Genomic DNA, 10,220 nt, shown 5'->3' with positions numbered 1-10,220 from the left:
ATTCTAATGAAATTTACTACAACCCATTTACAGTTTGTTAAAAGTATATAGCCCATTTCAACCAACCGTTCAAAAAAGAATTCAATAAAATTTCCCACATTTTGATGGGATCCGAAATATTTTTATCCCGAAATTTCTAGTCAGATTAAATACAATTTCAATATAAATTTATATTACGTAAAAATCCAACGAAACATTGCGCTCGCAACAATTAATGAAATTAAAATGTCAATATCCAAAAATAATAATTTATAAAGTAATCACGTGTTTGGTGCATTTTTTTATAGTTACTGCCCAGTTTTTATAAATACATCCCATCTATTATTTCTTAAAGCCCATTTTCTTGTTAAGCTAATGCATCCCTCCTAGGAAAGATTTGCAGCCCAGCGGGGCAGAGAATAACAACTTGACCTTGCCTGGGTATTCCTAAAAAAATGTATAGCTGGGCTAGCCATTTTCAGCTTGAAAAAAATTAATATCTGGGCTGGATATCTGGCCTAGGCTTGACGGGCCATAGCCCGCCCAGTTAATACCTGCAGCGATGTTTTCGTTGTTGTTCAGAGGAGAAAAATTAATATCTGGGCTAAACATCAAAAAACTCTACAGTGCTCACACCTCAAAAACACAAATAGTGCTCGAGCTGCTTGGTCCCAGCTGTCGGCCGCTTCTTGTGCAATTATCTCGTTTATTGACTACTACATAGGTTGACAATGGTGTGGGACCGTTGAGGGAGTCCTGGATTAGGGGGTGTTCGGATAGCCGGACAATACCTTCAGCCGGACTCTAGGACTATGAAGATACAAGATTGAAGACTTCGTCCCGTGTCCGGAAGGGACTTTTCCTTGGCGTGGAAGGCAAGCTTGGCGATGCGGATATTCAAGATCTCCTACCGTTGTAACCGACTCTGTGTAACCCTAGCCCTATCTGGTGTCTATATAAACCAGAGGGTTTTAGTCCGTAGGACAACTTCATCATACAACAATCATACCATAGGCTAGCTTCTAGGGTTTAGCCTCCTTGATCTCGTGGTAGATCTACTCTTGTACTACCCATATCATCAATATTAATCAAGCAGGAAGTAGGGTTTTACCTCCATCGAGAGGGCTCGAACCTGGGTAAAACTTCGTGTCCCTTGTCTCCTGTTACCATCCGGCCTAGACACACAGTTCGGGACCCCCTACCCGAGATCCGCCGGTTTTGACACTGACATTGGTGCTTTCATTGAGAGTTCCTCTGTGTCATCACTTTTAGGCCCAATGGCTCCTTTGATCATCAATGACGATGTGGTCCAGGGTGAGACTTTTCTCCCCGGACAGATCTTCGTCTTTGGCGGTTCGCACTGCGGGCCAATTCGTTTGGCCGCCTGGAGTAGATCGAAAGCTACGCCCCTGGCCATCAGGTCAGGTTTGGAAGTTTGAACTACACGTCTGACATCCGCGGGGACTTGATCTTCGACGGATTCGGGCCACAGCCAAGCGAGCCGCATTGTCAAGATGGGCATGATCTAGCTCTGCCACCGAACAGTGTCCTGGAGGCCGCACGCGCGTCGTTTCTGACCCTTAATTCAGAACCTACGACGCCGATCGAGGATGAGCGGTTGGACGCCACCTCAGGGGCTGCGATCTCAAAGGCGATCGAGCCGAACACCAGCCCTGCACTCTGCATGACCCGTGACTCCGAGGATCCGGATTCCCCTCCGGACTCCGAACCCCCCGCGCCCCTGCCGATCGAATCCGACTGGGCGCCGATCATGGAGTTCACCGCCGCGGACATCTTTCAGCACTCGCCCTTCGGCGACATCCTGAACTCACTAAAGTCTCTCTCTTTATCGGGAGAGCCCTGGCCGGACTATGGTCAGCAAGCATGGGATACGGACGATGAAGAAATTCAAAGCCCACCCACCACCCACTTTGTAGCCACTGTCGTTGATTTAACCGACATGCTCGACTTCGACTCCGAAGACATCGACGGTATGGACGACGATGCAGGAGACGAACACGAACCAGCACCTGTAGGGTGCTGGAAGGCCACCTCGTCATATGACATATATATGGTGGATGCTCCAAAAGATGGAGAAGGCGATGGAAAAGCGGGGGATGATACTTCTAAGAAACATCCCAAACGCCGACGTCAGCGGCGCCGCTCTAAATCCCGCCAAAGCAAAAACGGTGATTCCGGCACCGGAGATAATACTACTCCGGATAGCGCTGAAGAACACCCTCTCCAGCAAGATTCGGCACAGGAAGATGGAGAAGCCAGCCCTCATGAGAGGGCGGCAGACCGAGAGGTTGAGGACGATAACTATATGCCTCCCTCCGAAGACGAGGCAAGCCTCGACGACGACGAATTCATCGTACCATCAGACCCCGCTGAACAAGAGCATTTCAAACGCAGGCTTTTAGCCATGGCAAGCAGCCTCAAGAAAAAGCAACAACAGCTTAGAGCTGATCAAGATTTGCTAGCTGACAGATGGACTGAAGTCCTTGCGGCCGAAGAGTATGAACTCAAACGCCCCTCCAAGCATTACCCAAAGCACAGGTTGCTACCCTGATTAGAGGAGGAAGCACCTACATCACCAGCGCATTACATGGCCGACCGGCCACCTCGTGGCCGCGATAGAGAGGCCTCTAAGCCCTCCACTCAAGCCATGCCCCGACACCGCTCAAAACATGCTAAGGCACGGGAAAACGCGCCAGACCTACGAGATATACTGGAGGACAAGGCAAGGCAAACAAGATCGATCTACGGATCGCGCGGGCGCCCCACGGCACGTGATGGTAATCGTCACTCCGGATACGATAAATCCGGCCGGGCCGAACACAATGGACAAAGCTCCTCTGAGCTGCGCCGTGATATAGCCCAGTATAGAGGCGCCGCACACCCACTATGCTTCACAGATGAAGTAATAGATCATAAAATCCCTGAGGGCTTCAAACCCGTAAACATCGAATCATACGATGGCACAACAGATCCTGCGGTATGGATCGAGGATTATCTCCTTCATATCCACATGGCCCGTGGTGATGATCTACATGCCATCAAATACCTCCCACTCAAACTTAAGGGACCGGCCCGGCATTAGCTCAGTAGCTTGCCAGCAGACTCAATCGGTTCTTGGGAGGACTTGGAAGCCGCATTCCTTGACAACTTCCAGGGCACTTATGTGTGACCACCGGATGCCGATGACCTAAGCCACATAATCCAACAGCTAGAGGAATCGACCAGGCAATTCTGGACACGGTTCCTAACAAAGAAAAATCAAATAGTCGACTGTCCGGATGCTGAGGCCCTAGCAGCCTTCAAGCATAATATCCGCGACGAGTGGCTTGCCCGGCACCTGGGACAGGAAAAGCCGAAATCTATGGCAGCCCTCACGACACTCATGACCCGCTTTTGCGTGGGAGAAGATAGCTGGCTTGCTCGCAGCAACAACTTAACCAAGAACCTTGGCAATTCAGATACCAAGGACAAAAGTGGCAGGTCGCGCCGGAACAAGCAAAAGCGCCGCGTTAACAACGACATCAGCGAGGATACGGCAGTAAATGCCAGATTCAGAGGCTATAAATCCGGTCAGCGGAAAAAGCCATTCAAAAAGAATACTCAGGGCCCGTCCAGTTTGGACCGAATACTCGACCGCTCGTGCCAGATACATGGCACCCCCAAAAGGCCAGCAAATCACACCAACAGGGATTGTTGGGTGTTCAAGCAGGCAGGCAAGCTAAGAGCCGAAAATAAAGACAAGGGGCTGCATAGCGATGACGAGGAGGAGCCCAGGCCACCGAACAACAGTGGACAGAAGGGTTTTCTCCCACAAGTGCGGACGGTGAACATGATATACGCAACCCACATTCCCAAGAGGGAGCGGAAGCGTGCGCTACGAGACGTATACGCGCTGGAGCCAGTCGCTCCAAAGTTCAACCCATGGTCCTCCTGCCCGATCACCTTTGATCGAAGGGACCATCCCACTAGCATCCATCATGGCGGGTTTGCCGCATTGGTTCTTGACCCAATTATCGACAGATTTCATCTCACAAGAGTCCTCATGGACGGCGGCAGCAGCCTGAACCTGCTTTACCAGGATACAGTGCGGAAAATGGGCATCGGTCCCTCAAGGATCAAGCCCACAAGAACGACCTTTAAAGGTGTTATACCAGGTGTAGAGGCCAACTGCACAGGCTCAGTAACACTTGAAGTGGTCTTCGGATCTCCGGACAACTTCCAAAGCGAAGAGTTAATCTTCGATATAGTCCCGTTTCGCAGTGGCTATCACGCCCTGCTCGGGCGAACCGCATTTGCAAAGTTCAATGCGGTGCCGCACTGCGCATATCTCAAGCTCAAGATGCCAGGCCCTCGAGGAGTAATTACGGTCAATGGAAACACCGAGCGCTCCCTCCGAACGGAGGAGCACACGGCGGCCCTCGCAGCAGAAGTGCAAAGCAGCCTTTTTAGGCAATTCTCCAGTCCGGCTGCTAAAAAGCCGGACACTGTCAAGCGCGCCCGGAGTAACCTACAACAAGACCGCTTGTCACGTTCTGAGCAGGCGTAGCAATGCGGCCCCAACCCCAGCCCTCGCGACGCAGCAAAACCAGTGCTTCGCGTACATAACTACGCTCTTGAAATACCATGGGCACAGGGGGAGGGGCACAATCACGATGAGCCCAAAACACAGCCTAAACCGTACTAGGGGCTGCCGAATTCTTTTTAACCTTTTCTTACTTTCAGGACTCCATACTTTGGATGACCTGTTCGGCAATTCAACTGCCGCACAAACGATGCAAGACCCAGGGAAGCAGACAAGCCATGCCGCATTAAGGAACTCCCAGGTGCTCTCTGTTATGAGCAGTATACCTGTTTTGAATACAATTCTGCGGCCTGCCCCTGGCCAGGAAATGTTAAATAGTCCAATACCTTTTTGCTTATCACACTATTTGTATCGTTCCGCTTTGATAGCAGCCTCTTTATAAACAATGCATAGCTTTTTGTCTATTTTTTGCATTATCCTCTTTTTATATATGTTCATTAATGACATGTGGCACCCGTACACTGTGGTACAGCAAATACGCCAGGGGCTTCAGTACCCCTTAATATGGTGTAAGAAGTCCGAACACTTCATAAGTGCGGCACCCCGAACACTATATGCATCGGCTCCGAATCATGATTTGGGTCAATAGTTGGGTTTGCCCGGCTCCTATGTTTTGGTGCCTTACGTTCCGTTATATCGGCTAAGGTAGCACTAGGAGAACCACTGCGATTGTGCCCCAGTTGAGCTGGGCTGAGCACCTTAGTGGAGAAAGCTAAAACTAACTGTCATGATGAGGCGAGAGATCGGTCGCTGTTCGAGAGGTTTTTCGAGTCCCTAAAGATTTATGCCGCTTCGAGCGAGGAGCCGGCTTTGTCCGGCCAAGGCGTGGATAGCGCCCCGAACTCGGTCTTCCGAACTAGGGGCTTCGCCAAAATTTAAAATTATAAAGTTCTATGGCTAAGTGAGAGTGTTCAAGCATTATAGTCCGATTGCCTTGTTCGTTGTGCTGAGCGCCTCCCTCAAAGGACCCAAACATGGGAAAAAGAGCGCTCAGGTTTATCCCGAACACCCCAGCACTAGTGGCATGGGGCCGGAAGCCGACGACTGGCCATCTCTCAATTTTTTGATAAACGGCCGCATAGAAAATAATATTTTAAATTCAACAAGCATTGCTTAGCGCATATGAACAAGTTTTCAGCGCACAGGATAAACACGAGCGAGTTCATTCAAAAATTACATCCTTGGTACATTCATCCGCCACAAGGCGGGCACCCGCAAGAACATCCTTGTAATAGTTCTCGGGCTTGCGATGCTCCTTCCCCGGCGGCGGCCCGTCCCTCACAAGCTTCTCACCGTCCAGCTTACCCCAGTGCACCTTTGCACGGGCAAGGGCCCTACGAGCACCTTCGATGTAGACGGAGCGCTTGATGACCTCGAGCCTTGGACAGGCCTCCACCAGCCACCGCACCAGTACGAAGTAGCTCCCAGGCAGGGCCTCTCCAGGCCACAGCCGAACTATGAAGCCCTTCATGGCCTGTTCGGCCGCCTTGTGGAGCTCGGCCAGCTGCTTCAGCTGGTCGCTCAAGGGCACAGGGTGTCCGGCCTCAGCATACCGAGACCAGAACACCTTCTCCGTCGAGCTGCCCTCTTCGGATCGGTAGAATGCGGCGGCATCGGATACGCTGCGGGGAAGATCTGCGAATGCCCCTGGAGAGCTACGGATTCGGGTAAGTAACAAGTAGTTTACTTTTATATTTCTGCTTTGCATAAAGAATGCCTTACCCGCCGCTATCTTTTTCATCTCCTCCAACTCTTGGAGGGCCTTCTGGGCTTCGGCCTTGGCAGACTCGACAGTCTTGACGGCCGCGGCGAGCTCGGACGCTCGCGTTTTAGAGTCAAGCTCCAAACTCTCATGTTTTTTCATGAGAGCCTGAAGCTCTTGCTGCGCCTCGCCGACCTGCGCCTCAAATTTCTCTCGCTCGGTGCGCTCCGTGGCCGCTCTCTTCTCGGCCTCGGACAGCGCCTGCTTGAGGATCGCCACCTCAGTCATGGCCCCTACAATAAGTAGTACAATCCTGTTATTTTTTGCAATCGCGTCTTTTTATAGGAACTTTCTCTGTAAGGTATCTCTTACCTTCTTTCTCCTCGAGCTGCCGCTTGGCAAGGCCGAGCTCTTGCTCGGTCCGCTCGAGGCCCTGTTTCAGGGCACCCACCTCCGCAGTCAGTGCGGCGGTGGCTAGCAGCGAAGCCTGCATACGCATATTGACTCTTTTTTGTTAGACTCCTGCGAAATTTAATAGATATCCTCTATTCGGCTTTTCTTTCCGAACGCCAAACAGAGCATCAGGGGCTACTGTCTATGCGGTAATATTTTTACATATTTTTACTTACCTCGAAGCCTGTTAGAAGGCTAGCGCAAGCTTCGGTCAGTCCGCTCTTGGCGGACTGAACCTTCTGGATCACCGTACTCATGATAGTACGGTGCTCCTCGTCGATGGAGGCGACCTTAAGCACCTCCAGTAGATTCCCCGGCGCCTCCGGTTGGACGGAGGCCGCCGGCTCATTAGGCTTGCTCCGCTTGACAGGAGTTCGCCTGCCGCGGTCCGGAACCGTTGAAGATTCCGGTGCGGTGTCCGGCTCAAAGCTGGACTTGGAGCCCTGGGGGGTTTTGTCCCCTTTACTCCTGGAGTCCGGGAGGTCACCTTGCGGCTCCTCCAGGACCACCTCCTCCTGCCCCGGAACTTGTCGCGATGCCACTTCGGCGTTGTCCGCACTGCGGGGGGAGACAGCGGGCGGAACTGAGTTCACGTCCGATGAATCCAGGGAGCCGCTCGACGACTCGTCGAGTCCAGCCCGGGGCGGGCTGCATAATTATGTTTGACATTAGGGAAAGCTGTCCAACAAAGGAACATCATGAGTTACTCTGGTATCCGAATACTTACGATTTCGCCGGACGCTTGCCTTGTCCGGCCACTCCTCGTCGTCCTCGTCGGCGTTGGGGGAGTAGTCCGGCGGAGGGGTCTTCCTCCTCTTGGACCCTTCGGCCTCCCCCGTTGGGGCGGCCTTCCTTTTCTTTCCTCCCCCCGCTGGAGGGGGAGAGGTTTCTTCTTCCTCCTCCTCGTTTTCACGGGAGGAGAGCGTCTCGGACTCGTCGGATGACGAGTCTGACACCACCATATGATGGGCACTCTTTCGAGTCCCCGTGGCCTTCTTCTTCTTGGCCTTCTTCTCCGGCACCACATAAGGCGCCGGAGCCAGCAGCTTCGCTAAGCGAGCAGGGGCTGGGTCTTCGGGCAAGGGAGCCGGACAGTTAATTGGTCCGGACTTCTCCTGCCAAGCCTGTCAAAGGTGAGGGAGTTTAGATCCCGCATAGAGTCAAACTATGAAAAAACTTTACATCCTGTAAAAGGTGAAAATAGCTTACCTCGCTAGCATGACGCTGCGAGCTGTATCCGCGGTCCTCGGAAGCGGATGCGGGATCCTCGGCGCCTTTGGTTAGCACCTTCCAGACGTCTTCATACGTCGTGTCGAAGGGCCTGTTAAGGGTTTGGTGCTGCGTCGGGTCGAACTCCCACAGATTAAAGTCCCGTTCTTGACACGGGAGGATCCGGTGGACGAGCATAACCTGGACTACATTGACAAGCTTGATCGGCTTGTTCACCAGGGACTGGATGCATGTTTGCAGTCCGGTCACCTCTTTTTCGTCACCCCACGACAGGCCCGTCTCTTTCCAGGACAAAAGCCGCGTGGGGGGTCCGGATCGGAACTCAGGGGCTGCGATCCATTTCGGATCGCGTGGCTCGGTGATGTAAAACTAGCCGGATTGCCACCCCTTTAGGGTCTCCACAAAGGAGCCCTCGAGCCATAGGACGTTGGCCATCCTACCCACCATGGCGCCTCCGCACTCCGCCTGGCTGCCGCGCACCACCTTGGGCTTGACGTTGAAGGTCTTGAGCTAGAGGCCGAAATGGGGGCAGATGTGGAGGAAAGCCTCGCACACAACGATAAACGCCGAGATGTTGAGGACGAAGTTCGGGGCCAGATCGTGGAAATCCAGGCCGTAGTAGAACATGAGCCCCCGGACAAATGGGTGGAGTGGAAAACCCAGTCCGCGGAGGAAGTGGGGAAGGAAAACTACCCTCTCATGGGGCCTTGGGGTGGGGAGAAGCTGCCCCTCCTCGGGAAGCCGGTGCGCGATGTCTTTGGACAAGTATCTGGCCTTCCTTAGTTTTTTGACATGGCCCTCCGTGACGGAGGAGACCATCCACTTGCCTCCCGCTCTGGACATTGCTGGAGAAGGTTGAGGTGGGAAGTGCAGGCTTGGGCGCTGGAGCTCGGGTGCGCAGAAGATGGGTAGGCAAAGGAGGAAGAAGGCATAGGTAAAAAGGTGGATCCTTATCCCCTTATATGGGCGGATGCGGCTATGCGTCCCCACCAGCCTAGTAAAACTCGCTTGCCTCCCAAGCGTCGTGATAAATGGCGCGGTTGGGTTACCCACGTCCGTATTGATGAGAATCCCATAAATGGGGGACACGATCTCTGCTTTGACAAGACGTGCCAAGGAAACCGCCTCGCAGAACATGCTGAGGTGGAAAAGTAAAAACGATTCGAGTAAAAGACTTGGCCGTAGTGTGATGTCATGCTACGGAATACGTCAGCTGATTTGATTTGTGTTAATATTATTCTCTCTATGGCAATATGTGGAAACTTATTTTGCAGAGCCAGACACTACTCTTGGTGTTTACAATCTTTTATGAAGAACTTGGAGGAGGAACCCGCCTTGCAATGCCGAAGACAATCTGCGCGCCGGACTCGTCGTCATTGAAGCCTGGTTCAGGGGCTACTGAGGGAGTCCTGGATTAGGGGGTGTTCGGATAGCCGGACAATACCTTCAGCTGGACTCCAGGACTATGAAGATACAAGATTGAAGACTTCGTCCCGTGTTCAGAAGGGACTTTTCCTTGGCGTGGAAGGCAAGCTTGGCGATGCGGATATTCAAGATCTCCTACCATTGTAACCGACTCTGTGTAACCCTAACCCTATCTGGTGTCTATATAAACCGGAGGGTTTTAGTCCGTAGGACAACTTCATCATACAACAATCATACCATAGGCTAGCTTCTAGGGTTTAGCCTCCTTGATCTCGTGGTAGATCTACTCTTGTACTACCCATATCATCAATATTAATCAAGCAGGAAGTAGGGTTTTACCTCCATTGAGAGGGCCCGAACCTGGGTAAAACTTCGTGTCCCTTGTCTCCTGTTACCATCCGGCCTAGACACACAGTTTGGGACCCCCTACCCGAGATCCGCCGGTTTTGACACCGACAACCGTGATGTCAGGAAACCAGGGGGAAGCAAAATAAACTACTCCAGCGAGCGCTTCGACCTCTGCCTCGTTGTCTCCCATGGAAACCCCTTTCCTCCCTTTTTTTTGCTCGGGCAAGGACCAATGCATGCAGCACGTCCATGCGGTTATTAGGCAAGAAATGAAAGCGCTTTGCATGCTCTGAATTACGATGGCCTGCATGGGTAGCTAATAAGGCATCCTCTTAACTGCTGTGATTAAATGTTGTGTTTAGAAGAGAGAAATATTCTTCTTTTCCACCAATCTGCTTGCACCTAGGTCGTGATGTACCTTCTAATACGACTTATTCACGTAGACGGAGGGAGTATAGTTTTAAACATACATACATACAT

Source organism: Triticum aestivum, chromosome 2A, assembly GCF_018294505.1.
Source record: "Triticum aestivum cultivar Chinese Spring chromosome 2A, IWGSC CS RefSeq v2.1, whole genome shotgun sequence".
Classification (NCBI taxonomy): Eukaryota; Viridiplantae; Streptophyta; class Magnoliopsida; order Poales; family Poaceae; genus Triticum; species Triticum aestivum.
Note: the sequence above shows the minus strand (reverse complement) of the source record.